Genomic DNA, 16,909 nt, shown 5'->3' with positions numbered 1-16,909 from the left:
TTACAATTATTAAATCTGTCCAAATACTTTTGGTCCCTTTAAAAACAGGGTGGCACATGTTAAGGAGCTGAAACTGCTAAACCCTTCATTCAATTTTAAAGTGGATACCCTCAAATGAAAGCTGAAAGTCTGAACTTCAACTGCATCTGAATTGTTTTGTTTAAAATTCTTTGTGGTAAGGTCTAGAACCAAAATGAGAAAAATGTCCCTGTCCAAATATATGGACCTAACTGTACATCAGCACCTGTATAATACACAGGTGCTGGGGCTGATGTATATACAGGTGCTGGCGGGGGTGATGTATATACTGGTGCTGACTTGAGGCTGATGTATATATGGGCTGCATGTATATACATCACTGATCAGCCTCTAGTCAGCACCTATATATACACCAGAACCTGTATATACATCAGCCCCAGCACCCGTATATACACCAGCCCCAGTACCTGTATATACATCAGCCCCAGCACCCGCATATACATCTGCCCCAGCACCCTTATATACATCAGCCCCAGCACTCGTATATACATCTGTCCCAGCACCCGTATATGCATCAGCCCCAGCACCCTTATATACATCTGCCCCAGCACCCGTATATACATCAGCCCCAGCACCCGTATATACATCAGCCCTAGCACCCGCATATACATCTGTCCCAGCACCCGTATATACATCAGCCCCAGCACCCTTATATACATCAGCCCCAGCACTCGTATATACATCTGCCCCAGCACCCGCATATACATCAGCCCCAGCACCCGTATATACATCAGCCCCAGCACCCGTATATACATCAGCCCCAGCACTCGTATATACATATGTATATACAGTAGTCTAAATGTGATATATATTCAGCAGTATGTAACATAATATAGTATAATACTGTCAATTATAATGTAGAGTTGTGTGTGTATATAGTGTAGAGCTGTTCATATAGTATGTTGCTGTGTATATAGTGTGGAATCCACACTATATACACTGGCCCATCTTTACACTATACAGTATATACACAGCTCTACTCTATATTCCTTACCACGGTATATATTGTGGAGCTGTATACATTGTGTATACTCCTCCTGTCCTGTATACATGGTGTAAATATAAGTATCTGCTCTAAGTGTGTGTATCTATGAAAATAAAAAGCGCTCCGATGAATTGTGCAAAGTGGTGGACTCTTTATTAGCCCATGTGACAAAGTTTTGGATCTATAACAGATCATTTCTCTGCTATGGAATTGAAATATTACCGCATGGGCTAATAAAGAGTCCTCCACTTTTCTCTTATTTAATCATTTAATCGGTGTGCTGATTATTTTCTATTTTCTATTTTACACATATCAAGGCTGACATCACCACCCGGCAAAAGCGGGCAATTGCCGTCGGGGACTTGGCATGCTATGGGGCTCGTAAGTAGGGGCTCCGGTGCCAGCGCTGACACAGTGGAAAACAATGATGAGTGAGGGAGCCATCTGCTGATGCTCCCTCTCTCATCTTTCCCCCTCTGCGTCTGAGCTTTGTGATGTCTTAGTGCAGAGGGTGCAATGACATCACTACAGCGAATCATCTATGCCAAGCAGTGCAGAGGATCAGAATACAATGAGGAAACCAGAGCAGTGGGGACAGCGAGAAGTATTATATGGGGCCCATTGTACTGTATGAAGTAATATATGGGGCCCATTATACTGTATAAAATAATATATAGGGGGCCCATTATACTGTTTGAAGTAATATAAAGTATGAGGGCCCATTATACTGCATGGGCCATTATATGGGGCCCATAAAACTGTGTGCAGTAATGTATGGGGCCCATAATAGTGTATGGAGCATTATATGGGCTCATTGTACCATATGGAGGAATATGTGGGGTCCATTGTACTGTATGGAGCAATATATGGGGCCATTATACTGTATGGAGCATTATGTGTTGCCCATAATACTGTATGGAGGACTATGTGATGCCCATAATACTGTATGTAGGACTATGTTGTGCCCATAATACTATGAAGGACTATGTCGTTCCCATAATACTGTATGGAGGACTATGTGGTGCCCATAATACTGTATGGAGGACTATGTGGCGCCCATAGTACTGTATGGAGGTCTATGAGGTGCCTATAATACTCTATAGAGGACTATATGGTGCCCATAATACTGTAAAGAGGACTATGTGGTACCAATAACAATGTATGGAGGACTAAGTTGTGCACATAATACTGTATGGAGGGTTATCCAAATTCGGAAGTTCTCCCTATCTTTTGGATAGGGGATGACTTTCTGTTTGTTGTGGATCTGACCGCTGGGACCCCCATGATCCTAGGAAACGTAGCTTTGAAGAGCAACATGTAAATGGAGCTGTGGTCCAATCATACGCACAGTGACACCATTAACATGTGGCTCTTTAAATAACTCCTTTAATAGAGTGATGAGGGGACGACAAAGTATAGCAAAAATTCACTGATCGGGGCTGGTGAGTGTTATAATTTGTGGGCTGGTGGGGTTTGTGTGGCAGGGCTGCTTTTTTGTCCCAGTCCAGCCCTGGTTTCCGGAGTGTAATGTAGACACAAATATATGTTTAAGTCCCTGCAGAAGTCAAAAATTTGAAAAATATTTGAAAAATGTATGTAAATAATTTCAAATCAATCTACTTTTTCCCGGAATGTTATCAGATCTAAAATATAAAAAAATTAGCGTACTTTGCATGGTTGCATTCATAATTGTCCAAACTAATGAATTATTATATTTATCCATAATGGTGAACTGCAAAAGAAACGAAAAAAAAATGAAATAGCAGAATTGTCGTTTTTTGGTCACTTCGACCAGAAAGGCATATGGATCCCAAGATGGTAAAGACAAAACTACAGTTGGTAACAGAAAAACCCCAAGCCCTCACATAATTCTATCAACCCAAGACTAAACATTTTAGAGCTCTTGAAAGGCAAGAAGGAAAAATAGAATTGAAGAGAGGCCCAATGGGAATCTGTCACCCAAGGGCATGAGTGGGGTGTGCACCAGTCACCCACACAGTATGAGGACCCCACTGCTTCCCACTCAATATAATGGCCCTCACATCCCCCCTTTCATTATGAAGGCCCCACACAGCACCTCACACAGTATAGTGGTTGGCATATCCCCTCACGTAGTAGACTAGGCCATTATTTTAAAGTAGGATGCTGGTGAGGCCTTCATGCTGAGTGGGCCATTATACTGAGCGGGGAGATGTGAGAGCCATTTTACTGTGTGAGCGCTATCAAAATGTGTTAGTGGCTGTGGGGAACCATCACACTGTGTGATGGGCTATGGGGGCCACTATAATGGGTGAGGTGCTGTGTGAGGCCACCATAAAGTGTGAGGGGTTGTGGGGGCCATGATACTGAATGAGTGGAAGAGGGGCCCTCATTTTGAGTGGAGGGCTGTGGGGGGGGCTTCATTCTGTGAGTGGGCGCTGATACTAATTAAGCGGCTGTGGGGCCATCATACTGAATGGGCTGTGGGGGTCTTCACTTTGAGAGTGGGCTGTTGGTTTCACCATACTAAACGAGGGTTGTTATACTGCGTGGGGATCATCATAATGACAGGACATCATGCTGTGTGGAGGCCATGATACTGTTTATGTATGGAGGAGGCGACCATAACTATATCATGCTATGGGGGAACACTATAGGGGCATCAAGCTATGGCGGTATTATATTTTGTTGGTGGCACTGCGGGGACATCACAATGTAAGTGTGAACTGACTCTGTTGGAGCTATTCACTGTGGGAATATCAAAATCCGTGTGTGTGGGGGTAGGGGCATTACTATAAACATGTTTTATAATGGCCATAAAAGGGTATCGCTGATGAGGACAATAAGGGGCTTCAATTGGAAAATAATTGCTGCTTATGTGTCATAATACATGTCCTTCTCCTGGTTGATGAAGGTTGGGACATTGCCGAATATGTATATGTATGTGTGTGTGTTGCGTTGCGTTTAAATATATATTATGTGTATATTTTTATGTAGGGTGTGAGGGAGTGGGGGCAAGTAGAATGGCAGCCTGGAATCATATGATGACACAGTTCCCAGAACACCGCCCCCTATCAGTGGAAATGAAAGAAAATCCAATAATGCCACCAAATGTTTGAAGATTTTATCCTCAGCATTAGAATATATGGTTAGATGTTTCTTTCTATACAGAATGAGAAGATAAAGGAAACTGTAAGAAAAAGATTAAATGTGATATAATGTCATAAGATGAGAATTGGAAATAGGAAAAGCTCAGCCAAACCTCTGTAACCACGGCTGTAATCTTATACCTGGAAAACTGCCAGGATTTTACTGTGTTTCATTCATGCCTATGTGTGCCGCCATCATTATTAGCTGCTTTATAAGGGGCAGACAATGAGAGAAAAAGTATCGGTTATTGCGCTGCATTGTGACATCATCACTTTCCTTATATGGAAGCTGGTAGTGATGTCACACAGGTGAGTGATGTCACAATAGAGCGGAACCTATAAACACTCCGTCCCATCTCACTGGCTCAGACTTGGTATTTGTTTGTCTCCTGACTGCACTTACCTAGATCTTCTCCTTGTGGATTAGTGATTTTACTTGCGAATTACTTGTGAATTAGCGGATTACGTCTGTATTAGTGGATTACTTCTGGAATTTCCCGAAGATCATTGACTGAGGACTTCTCCATCTGGAGGTAAATCTATTGTGTGATTTTATTTATGAAACTAGAAGTTTTTGTCTCATTAGATTTCATGTATTCATGAAATTTTTCTCTTTTGGAAAAACATAACAATCGCATGAAGGATTGTTCGGGAAAATGAGGAAAAAATTCCCAATGCACTAAAATTGAAAAAAAACAAACAAACCTGAAATGTTGCCATTGTGTTTTGGGTTTTAATTTACAGTGTTAATTATTCAGTAAAAATGACCTGGTAATAGTGGAGTACTGGCAATCATGCCTGGTCATGCCAATACTATGGGGCCTGATGGGTGAGGGGGCCCGGAGAATGTAGAATTAAATAGTGGGGACATTTCTGTAAGCACCATATAGTAGAACTGCTATAAAAATGGGCGAGAAAACTAAGGGGCCTTCAACAGGAAAACAACTACTGTTCACTTGTTATAATACATGCCCTTCCCCTCGTTTTTGAAGGTTGGGGCTCCACCAAAATTATATATATATATCTGTCTGTGTACATACACATATAATATATATAGACACACACACGTATAAATATGCGTATATACATATAATTTTTTTCTAGGGGGTGAAAGAGTGGGGTCAATAAGAACTTTTGCTATGAGGCCCCAATATGCCATCACTTCTATCATGGAAATGTTATCATCCATCTAATAGACTGTATGAGGAGATGAGGTTCTGGTGATGGTCGGCCTGGAATCAGATGATGACACAATTCCCAGAACACTTCCCCCATCAGTGAAAATGTGAGAAAATCCAATGACAGCCCCAAATGTTTGAAGACTTTATCCTGAACATTAGATTATATAGTTAGATGTATCGTTATAGAGAAAATGAGAAGATAAAGAAAACTGTCAGAAAAAGATTAAATTTGATATAATGTTATATGATGTGAATTAGAAATAGGAAAAGCTCAGCCAAACCTCTGTTACCACCGGCTGTAATCTGTTACCTGGAAAACTGCCAGGATTTTATTTAATTCATCCCTATTTGTGCCGCCATCATTATCAGCTGATTTATAAGAGGCAGACAATGAGAGAAAAAGTATTGGTTATTATTCTGCATTGTGACATCATCACTTTCCTTATATGGAAGCTGGCAGTGATGTCACACAGGTGAGTGATGATGTCACAATAGAGCGGAACCTGTAAACACTCCGTCCCATCTCACTGGCTCAGACTTGGTATTTGTTCGTCTCCTGACTGCACTTACCTAGATCTTCTCCTTGTGGATTAGTGATTTACTTGCATATTACTAGTGGATTAGCTAATTACATCTGGATTATTGGATTAATTCTGGATTAGCGTAATATTTCTGGATTTTTCTGGAGATTTTTCTGGAGATCACTGACTGAGGACTTCTCCATCTGGAGGTAAATTTATTGTGGCTGTTATTTATGAAACTAGAAGTTTTCCTCCTGATTATTTATCTTGTACCTTGGTGTATGGGGAGCGGCCATTGCCCCTAGAGATGAGTAACTCGTCCGGCAAAATCATGGCACAATACAACAGAGAAACCGTTTTCATGAATTTTGGTTTTTATTTGCAAATCAGGAAACAAATCCAGTCCTCAGTGATAAAAGTAGGAATCGCCGACAGAAAACCAGGGAGCAAATCTCCATGTCCAGCTATTTACAGGGGGATGAGGGGATATTTGTTCTAGAGATAAATACTAGTAATAATAATGGCAGCCAGCTCTCTACCTGTATGGGGCATAGCGAGCTGCACCATGGATTATGGCACCATGTAACATGGCTCCAATGTTTTCTCATCCCCTTCAGATCTCCCTCCTGACTCTGTCTGGTCCAGGACCACAGAGGGGACGTCAGTCACCACCTACAGAAGCTGAGAAGAGAACTTCAGCGTGTACAGGACTCAGCAGAGCCGGACATCTTTAGAGTGAGTATAATGGCGGAGGTGCCGGTTTGTGGTGACCGGGTATACCATCGCTGTACACAGCGTCAGACTGGAGCTCCTTGGGCTCACCAGAGAAAATCATTCTTGGAGCCCTCTTGTATAGCTACATAGAAATATATGCAAGACCAACAATTGTGTGGTAAAACACACTTGTGTTATGGTATAACATAAGGTAGTTCATGTCTTAATGATATAGCAGGAGTTGGGGTAGCCCCCCTCATGGAATATAATGTAGACCCCCTCATAGAATATAATGCAACCCCTCTCACAGAATATAATGTAGCCCTCCTCAGAGTAAAATGTAGCCCCATCATAGGGTATAATGCAGCCCCCCATAGAATATAATGTAGATTCCTCACAGTATAATGAAGCCCCCTCATAGGGTATAATGCAGCCCCCCATAGAATATAATGCAGCCCGCCATAGAATATAATGCAGCCCGCCATAGAATATAATGCAGCCCGCCATAGAATAAAATGTAGCCCCCTCATAGGGTATAATGCAGTCCTACATAGAATATAATGTAGTTTCCACATAGGGTATAATCCAGTCCTACAGTTTTATGGCCACCAATACCCACTCACTCGTTCCCCTGCTGCTCTAGGATCTGCTCCGTTCTCAGCAGCTACACTGCTGTCTGCCCGACACACAACATGTTGCGCGATGAAGTGATGTCATTGTGCACCGGCTGTGTCAGAGGCAAAGGGAAATGATGGGGGAGGGAGAATCATCTGACGCGCTGTACTCCATTATTGTTTTCAACTGTATCGGCATCTATGATTCTCCATTATTGTTTTCAACTGTATCGGCATCCATGGGCACTGGGGAGACCACCCTGTAGGGGACGGGGCTGTAAGCCCTGAAACATTTTAGTATTTATTACCCATTATAAATCAGTTTCAAATATTTCTGAAATTTGAGTGAAAGAAGAACAACATCTGTAATGTGAAATATTATATTATTTGCATTTATATTGTAGAAATAATAATTAACTTTTAATTATAATAAGTAGAGTTGAGCGACTTTGGTCAGATCGGGTTTCGTGAAACCCGAATGAAACAAAATAAGTTTCAGATGAAACTCGTCCGACTAGAGCAAAACAAAGTCGGAGTTTCGTCCGAAACCCGACCCCAATGCAAGTCAATGGGAAATAAAAGTCGGACGAAACTCCGACTTTTTTTGCTCTAGTCGGACGAGTTTCATCTGAAACTTATTTTGTTTCATTCGGGTTTCACGAAACCCGATCTGACCAAAGTCGCTCAACTCTAATAATAAGTATTAATTTCGAGTATTTCATGACATTTCCTCAAACATCATATTCCATTTTTGGCAGATTTGCTCTTCTGATTATATGATGAAGCATTCCAGCATGGCATCCAGCGATCAGGATAAAGGCCTGTTGGCCGTGTTGGACCTGCTCGTTGTCCCACTCCTGGAGGACACTATTCCAGGCATTATCAAATCATATGAGCCTGAAGAAATGAAGACCATGACCAGCATGCTAATAAATCATCTGCATGATCTGGATGGACAGGATTTGGTGAATGCCCTCCTGTTCTTGTCAACCATAACATCTGCCAGAGCGGACGCTGACAACTTTCTGTCTAGTGAGCTCATTGATAAGACCTATCAACACATGCTGAAAGCAGAAAGTGAGAAACATCAGGGAATAACTGGTGCAGCTATGACGCTCCTGGCCAATATTGCTGTATACCGCTCCCAAGACGTCATGGAGCGCTTGGAAAGCGATGAGGAGCATCCACAGAGCAGCGCGCTGAAGACATTGGATCTCATTTCTACCAAAACCATCACAGGTTGGAAAGAGAGAAGTGCAGCGCAGAATATACTGACAGTGGATGACTTGATTACCCCTACACAACATCAAGCTGGACCACCTGACGGATTTGATTTTTATTATCATCTCCTGCACCCTAGCTATGGGTTCATAAATCACCTGGATGACGCTGATGTCCTCCATGACACAGACACAACCCAGGCTGGGATGTGTCGTTACATTACATGTGTCTTAACTGATGAGGAAAGAAGAAAGATCATCCATTACCTGCTTATAGCAATGAGATCTGCAGTCAGAAAGAGCAGACTCATCAGTGTCATGATCTTCTCGGAGCTGTTACTCCATCATCCTGAGCTCCTGGAGGAGAAAATGGCAAAAGATTTAATCTTATTAACGGCTTCAAAGATATACAGTTCGGACGAACTTGAGAACTGTGTTGCTTTAGAAGCTATGGGAAATGCCTGTAAAGGTGCACCAAGACAGGTGCATCAACTGAAAGACCTCATCTATCGCTGCCTTTACAGTAAACTAGTGGGTCGTCAGAAGCTAAAAGTGGTCATTGAATCCCTAAAAGCAATGTCAAAGTTTGTTACCCTGCTGAAAAGATCAAAACTTGGCAGTAAATTTGAGAGAATTGTCCAGCGTTGTACTGACTACCTAAACCACCCAAACCCGCTGGTTCGGACATACTCCACTTCACTATTTGCAGACCTCGCCAAGAACTGCAACAGGGACAAGAGAGGCTTCAGCCGCCACGTCAGGACATTCCTACCTGAGTTACTGATAAAGTTACACAGTAAAAACCAGCAGGATAAGGCATCCGGTATTGCAGCCTTGCTGCATTGTCTTCCTTACATCGGATGTAAGAACGTTCAAGAGCTGTTATGTGCTGATGGCGAAAAAGCCTACAAAATATATGAACAGCTCGGGAAAAAGGAACCTGCCCTTCTTGTGAGGATGATGATCCACAGCATTGAATATATTAAGCCGTATATGGCAGACGAGGTAGACGCTGTCATGAAACACCTCACTATGATAAGAGACGCGTTACCCTATGAAGAACTCTATCCGTCAGCATTATCTGACGTGTTTATAGGGTTGAGGAGACTCAATTCTAAGATATATAATCCAGTGGTGCATGAGGCAAGTATCTGCGCCATTGACATCCTGGGCACCAAGTGGAAGAGCATCAGCACTGTTAAAGCAGTGAAAGTTGGAACAGAGAGTTTCCTGATCTATGAAAAAGTGAAGAGAGTGGAAGTAATATTTTACGAGACTTCAGTGTGAAACATCCATCACCAGATGTTGCACCAAGGGTCAATGAATGAGACATCCTGAATACACTTAGATAAAACTCTTGACTATTGAAGACGATCTCAAGAACAATCCCCACATACCCCAATTTTCTTAAGAAAAACTTAAAATAAAGAAAATAAAAAGAAAACTTACGGTGTTTCTCTGCTTATTGTAACTGGATGAAATGTTTCTGGACTGTTCCCATATGTATTTTGATCATAATCTTCTATATATAGCTACTAGCTGAAGAGCCCGGCGCTGCCCGGGCATAGTAACTAACTGTGGTCAGTTATAACAAATTATAATTATCCTCCATCCCATAGTCCCGTGCCCATATACCCATCATACATATCCTCCATCCCATAGTCGAGTACCCATATACCCATCACTAGAGTTGAGCGAAACGGGTCGAAAAATTTCAAAAGTCGCTGACTTTTGGCAAAGTCGGGTTTCATGAAACGAAACCCGACCCTAGGATGAGGTCGGCCACGAGGTCGGCGACTTAAGCGCCAAAGTCGCATTTCAAAAGTTTGTTTTGCGCTCTTTTTCAGCCAATCAGGATCCACGGACACTGTGGGCAACGTGATGACATAGGCAGGGGTCACCACCATCTTTCAGAAGGGCATGCAAGTGATTGGCTTGCATTGGTGGGCGTCACAGGGGGTATAAAAGGGCGTGCACGCCGACCGCCATGTTACTCATGCTGATCTCAGAATAGGGAGAGCTGCTGCTGATTCTGTAGGGAGAGCGTTAGGCAGGGAAGAAGAAACCAAAAACTGCTTCTGCTGCTAGCGATTTAGCCTGTACAACACACCAATCACTGTGTGTGCAGTGCAAGTGGAGGCTATATTTTGCTGGATCAGCGGTGTTGGTTGTTAGGCTGCCTTCTAAGGCTTCCTGATGGCTGCATTGCTGTTTACCCACTGCTCTGCAAACTGCTTTTTTAAAAGCAATCCCAATTTTTTTTTTTTGTCCTGGTGAGGTACTGACCGTGCATTTTTTCACACCATACAGCGGTGCACACTCCTCGCACAGTACCGTGTAACGGCTGTTATCACAGCCACAGTGAAGCTATCTGTGTGTCACTCTGTAAGAATAAGTCGAGGACATGTTCCGTTCTTACAGACCTGCACCTTCTAGTTTTGTCTAGTTTTCAAACAGTTAAATATATTTGCTGTTTGATCACATTCAAAACTATAGAGAGACAGCGTGTGTCAGTCCGTATACTTAAAAAACACGGAGCTTGACAATTTTACGTACACCAGACAGCCGTGTACGTGCACGCTCCTCTCTCAGTACCGTGTAACGGCTGTTATCACGGCCACAGTGAAGCTATCTGTGTGTCACTCTGTAAGAATAAGTCGAGGACATGTTCCGTTCTTACAGACCTACACTATAGGGAGATTCCTATTCTGCCCAATTCTATATACACCTTGTAGTTTGTCATACACTAGCCAATTTCTGCCTGTGACATAGCGCTGTGATATTCAGTGGGTCTCACACAATCCAAAAGCGTCCAGTGTCCACAAGTGTGTGCAGAAATTCAAAATCTCTGTTATCCTCTAGTGACATTTTTCACACCTGCGACATCGAGCCTGTCACATAGCGCAGTGATATTCAGTGGGCCTCACACAACCCAAAAGTGTCCAGTGTCCACAAGTGTGTGCAGAAATTCAAAATCTCCGTTATCCTCTAGTGACATTTTTCACACCTGCGACATCGAGCCTGTCACATAGCGCTGTGATATTCAGTGGGCCTCACACAATCCAAAAGTGTCCAGTGTCCACAAGTGTGTGCAGAAATTCAAAATCTCCCCTGTCCTATAGACACCTTGTACCTTGTTTTACATTACTATATAGTTTGTTGGATTTTGTCTACATTTCTACCAAAAATGAGGAAGGCTGGTGGAAGAGGCCGTGGAATTGGGCGGGGGTTGGCAGCTGGTAATGATGGTGTTGGTGGTGGATCTGATGGTAGTGGCAAAAGCAAAATAGGACCGAATGCAGGAGGTGTTGAGCCTGCATCATCTTCTGGCTCCACAAGGCCTCGAAGGCTTAGTTTTCTAGGAGTTGGCAAACCGCTTTTAAAGCCAGAGCTTCAGGAAAAAGTTTTGTCTTACATTGCTGACTCAGCCTCCAGCTCTATCGCCTCCTCTTCTGAAGTTGTAAAAAATAAAAGCACTGAGTCGTCATTGGAGGCTCATGTTCATGAACCACACCTTTCCTTGTGTCCTTCACCCCAACCAAGATTGAAGGATGACGCAGGCCACACTACTGATTACTCCATGGAGCTGTTTTCACATACCATGCCTGGATTATCAAGTGAAATGGTGATTTACCCAGGCCAAGATGAATCTGAGATGGAGTGCACTGATGCAGAGCCACTGATAGATGATTCTGCTGGTACATTCACTCCGAGCACTACATTGTCCTCGCAGTGTACAGAACCAGATTCTGACCCTGATGAGACTCAGGTGCCCCTTCCCGCACACTATACCACCATACACGGTGACACAGAGGAAGGTGCACATGACATTGAAGAGGAGGTGATGGATGACCCAGTTGTTGACCCAGATTGGCATCCATTGGGGGAAGAGGGTGCTGCTTCCAATAGCTCAGATGAGGAATGCTACATCGCTTCCCCCACTGTAAGCCCACCGGTTAGCACACCACCAGCAGCAAATGTCGAGGTGTCGTCGCAAGGGCAAAGCAGTCATGGAATCACAATGTTATTGCTATGAAAGACTGAATCTAGGCCATCAGCAACACCACCAACACCATCACCAACCCTCTCTCAGTCCGCCATGTCCACCGCTAGTTCCACCATATGCAGCTCTCAAGTCCAGCTCACCCTAAAAGAGACTCTCAGTAGGACAAGAAAGTACTCATCCTCTCATCCGCGTACACTGGCTTTGAACGCCCACATTGCCAAACTAATCTCGTTAGAGATGATGCCCTACCGGTTGGTAGAAAGCAAAGCTTTCCGCGAGCTCATGGCCTACGCAGTACCACGCTATGACCTACCCAGTCGGCACTTTTTTTCGCATAAAGCCATCCCAGCCCTCCACGTACATGTGAAAGACCGCATTGTCCATGCACTCAAGCAATCAGTGAGTGGAAAGGTGCACCTCACAACAGATGCATGGTCCAGTAGGCATGGCAAGGGCCGTTATGTGTCCATCACTGCGCACTGGGTTAATGTGGTGGATGCAGGGTCCACAGGGGACAGCGGCGGTGGGACAGTGCTGCCTAGCCCACGGTATAGGAAACAGTTGGCTGTAGGCGTTCGACCCTCCTTCTCCTCCAGAAGCGAAAGCTCGTCCACAGAGCGCAGTCGCACGAGCACTCCATCCGCAGCTGACAGTGTTGCACACGAGTTGTCCCACTATCGAACAGCTAGTGGTAAGCGTCAGCAGGCTGTGATGAAGATGATGTGTTTGGGCGACAACAGACACACCGCGGAGGTACTGGCCAACTACTTGCAGTGACAAACTGAGTCATGGCTAGGCAGTCTACATCTTGAGGCAGGCAAGGTAGTTAGTGATAACGGACGGAATTTTGTGGCAGACATAGCACTTTCAAAACTCAGACACATACCATGCCTGGCTCACACCTTGAACCTGGTGGTGCAGTGCTTCCTCAATAATTATCCGGAGTTAACACCCCTGCTCCATAAGGTGCGAAGACTGTGCTCGCACATCCGCCGGTCACCCCTACACTCCAGTCGTATGCAGAAGCTGCAGCGATTGCTCCACCTTCCCAAGCACCGCCTAATTATCGACGTTGCAACAAGGTGGAACTCCACCCTGCACATGGTTCAGAGGCTGTGCAAACAGAGGCAGGCTGTAATTCATTTGTGGGAGGATACACGGGCAGGCAGTTTGCAGGCAGACATGGAGTTGTCTGGTGTACAGTGGTCGAAGCTGAAAGACCTCTGTAAAGTCCTTCAGTGTTTTGAGAAATGCACATAGCTGGTAAGCGCAGACGACGCCATCATAAGCATGAGCATCCCACTTATGCGTCTGCTCATGCAAACTTTGACGAACATTAAGGAGCAGGCATCTGCAGCCGAGGAGGAAGAGAAAGAGGGAAGCCTTGATGACAGTCAGCCATTGTCTGCTCAGGGAAGTCTCATGGACGAGGTGGAGGAAGAAGAGGAGGAGAAGGAGGATTATGGGGATAATTATTTTGGGGAGGAGGATGCTTGTCAGGGGGCAAGAAAAAATGTTGGCGTGGCAAGGTCAGGTACAGGGTTTGTGCATGACTGGAGGGATGTTGATTTGCCAGAAAGTGCTCTTCCACCCAGCACTCGCAGTGCATCATTGACACCTGGAACATTGGCCCACATGTCTGATTATGCCTTGCAGATCCTAAAAAGGGACCACCGCATTGCCAAAATAATGATCGATGACGACTACTGGTTGGCCAGCATCCTGGATCCACGCTATAAAGGCAAATTCCAAAACATCATGCCACAGGAGAACCTAGAGCTAATATTGGCTAACAAACAAGCAACTCTGGTTAACCGCTTGGTGGGGCATTCCCAGCACACAGCGGCGGTGATGTTTTTCCAACTTGCCGTAGGAGGCAACATGGAAGAGGTGTTCGTGGTGCACACAGCCAAAGTGGCGTTGGACACAGGGGTTTCATGACCATGGTGTGGACTGACTTTTCAAGTACCGCTCACACGACTGGTTATACTGCATCGATCGAAAGTGACAGGAGACAGCAGTTGTCAACTACGGTAACAAACTACTTCTCGTCCCATATCGATGTTCTCCCTCACCGGTCATTCCCCTTTGACTATTGGACCTGTAAACTTGAAACCTGGCCTGAATTTTCACAATATGTCTTACAGGAGCCCGCTTTCCCTGCTGCTAGTTTGTTATCTGAACGAGTCTTCAGTGCTGCAGGATCAATCCTGACAGAAAAAAGGACCCGTCTGTCGACCCAAAATGTTGATGATCTAACCTTCATTAAAATGAACCATGCATGGGTTTCAAAGGATTTTGTCCCACCCTCCCCTGCTGTCACGTAGGTTGCCAGAAAAATGGCTTGCTTTTGTCCTCTTCTTCCGCGAACTTCTCCAATTACTCCATTTGCAGCTGCTGAATATCCAACATCAACATATGCCATTTTTTCCACCTCCCTAACTAGGCTGCCTCCTCCCACAGGGCCGGGGTCACCACGAGGAGCACGCACCCGTGCGAGTGCCATTGCCCTGGACAGGTGGGTGGGCACACTCTTTGGCAAAGGCACTGGCACAAGTTCCCTCATAGTAGAATCAAGTGTCTCTGACGGTGGGGGTGCACACCCGCCGTCAGACACACCGGCGTACTATGAGGGGCCCTGTGCCAGTACAGCCGCCCATGAGTGGGCCCCACCTGCTTGCTCAGGGCACCAGCACTTGACTTACCTCTCCCTGCTCCACTACTGTGTAGTCTGGCCTGTTAAATACTTCACTGGGACTGCCAATACAAATTTGGTGAAATGATAGATGATGATTAAGAGGTAGGTATGCCCTGTCCTGCTGGGCTCTATCTTCAGATAATCAATGGCTTCCATTTGTTATGGACGTCGACTCACAATGAGATGCAGTGGTGGTTTATCATCAGCTTTCACGGTTTTCCGACTCACAGACGTGTGGCATTCTTGCAAACATTTTTAAATATGTCCTCTCATGCCAATCCAATAGAATCGCCTACGGCCTGTGGCTTGTGTCTTTTGCACTCCTAAGTTACCTGACAGATCATGATAGGCAGTGAGGGCAATGTCTACATCTGTCCCTGTGATCACAATTTGATGGAGATGAGTAATGGTGATGGGTTCCACGTTACTGCGATACAGCAAACCTTTCTTCACAAGAACTGTTTTCACTGTCTCCACAGACAAAGTAATTGAGGGTCAGCATCGCCTCTGAGAATTCTCCCGGGAGTTTTTACCGTGATTAGTAATTCCAAAATTTCTGCAATCAGTCGACTTTCCGTCTGTACTTGTATCCATCTCGTTTCCTCTTGCGTAGAGTCTGGACTGTCTTACTGAGACTGAAATATATATGAAGATTGAAAAATACCCCAACAGTGTATACTTGTGTACGCTTCGAATACATAACCCTTTTTACTTTTGCCTAAACCATACTGAAGCTGTGAGTGTCTTTGTCGGACTCCGGAAATATACACGCAGATTTTTAATGTTTAAACTATTCTATATATACCTGCTATCCAGTGATACTGTACCCTTTCTCAACTTTGTACAATCACGTCAAATCCATACTGGGCCTGAGACCCTCTGAGTCTGCCTCCTGATATATAGACATAGGTTTTTAATGTTTAAACTATGCTATATATACATGTTATCCGGTGATACTGTACCCTTTCTCAAAGTAATTGAGGGTCAGCATCACCTCTGAGAATTCTCCCAGAAGTTTTTACAGTGATTAGTAATTCTAAAATTTCTGCAATCAGTTGACTTTCCGTCTATACTTGTATCCATCTCGTTTCCTCTTGCGGAGAGTCTGGACTCTCTTTCTGAGACTGAAATATATATGAAGATTGAAAAATACCCCAACAGTGTATACTGGTGTACTGTTATGAATGGGTCGCCGAGGAAAAAAAAAACACAAGCTAAGCCTCAGAAAACCAGAGAGGTTGGTAACTATGCAGACTGCAGATCCCTGATTCTAACTCACAACTAGCAGCAGTCGTGGAAGGTTCCTACGTTGGTCCTAGACGCCTCGTCACAACCGGAGAGCTAAATAAGCCTAAAGCAGGAAAAGAGGAAAACTAACTGCCCCAGAGCAGACCCCAAAGGAAAGACAGCCCCCCACATGTATTGACGGTGTTACAAGATGAAAACACATACAAAGGCAGGAAAATAGGCTGAGCAAACGATGGGGCCAAACTAACTAGAAAGGACAGGAAAGGAAAGACACTGTCTGCAATCTGCCAAACACCCTACCAAAGAAAATGTCCAACACATCTGATAGCAAAATTAACCCTGAAGTCACTAGACTTCTCCCACTATATCAGCACTCTGAAATATTCTGAGACAGAGCAAAAAGAGGCCAATCTAATAAGGGACAAAAAAAAGCAAATTGGCAAATACACATAAATAAGAGTGGAAATTCAGCACAGCCCAGCCGGGCTGACTGACCCCAGAAAAAACTGAATTGACCAACACTGGAACAGAGCTGAGTCCAAGACCTGAGAAGCA

This window comes from Dendrobates tinctorius, unplaced genomic scaffold (genome assembly GCF_039654945.1).
Source record: "Dendrobates tinctorius isolate UK_male_01 unplaced genomic scaffold, ASM3965494v1 ptg000256l, whole genome shotgun sequence".
NCBI classification, from domain to species: Eukaryota; Metazoa; Chordata; class Amphibia; order Anura; family Dendrobatidae; genus Dendrobates; species Dendrobates tinctorius.
The sequence above is the reverse complement of the archived record's forward strand: the minus strand, read 5'-3'. Positions refer to the sequence as shown.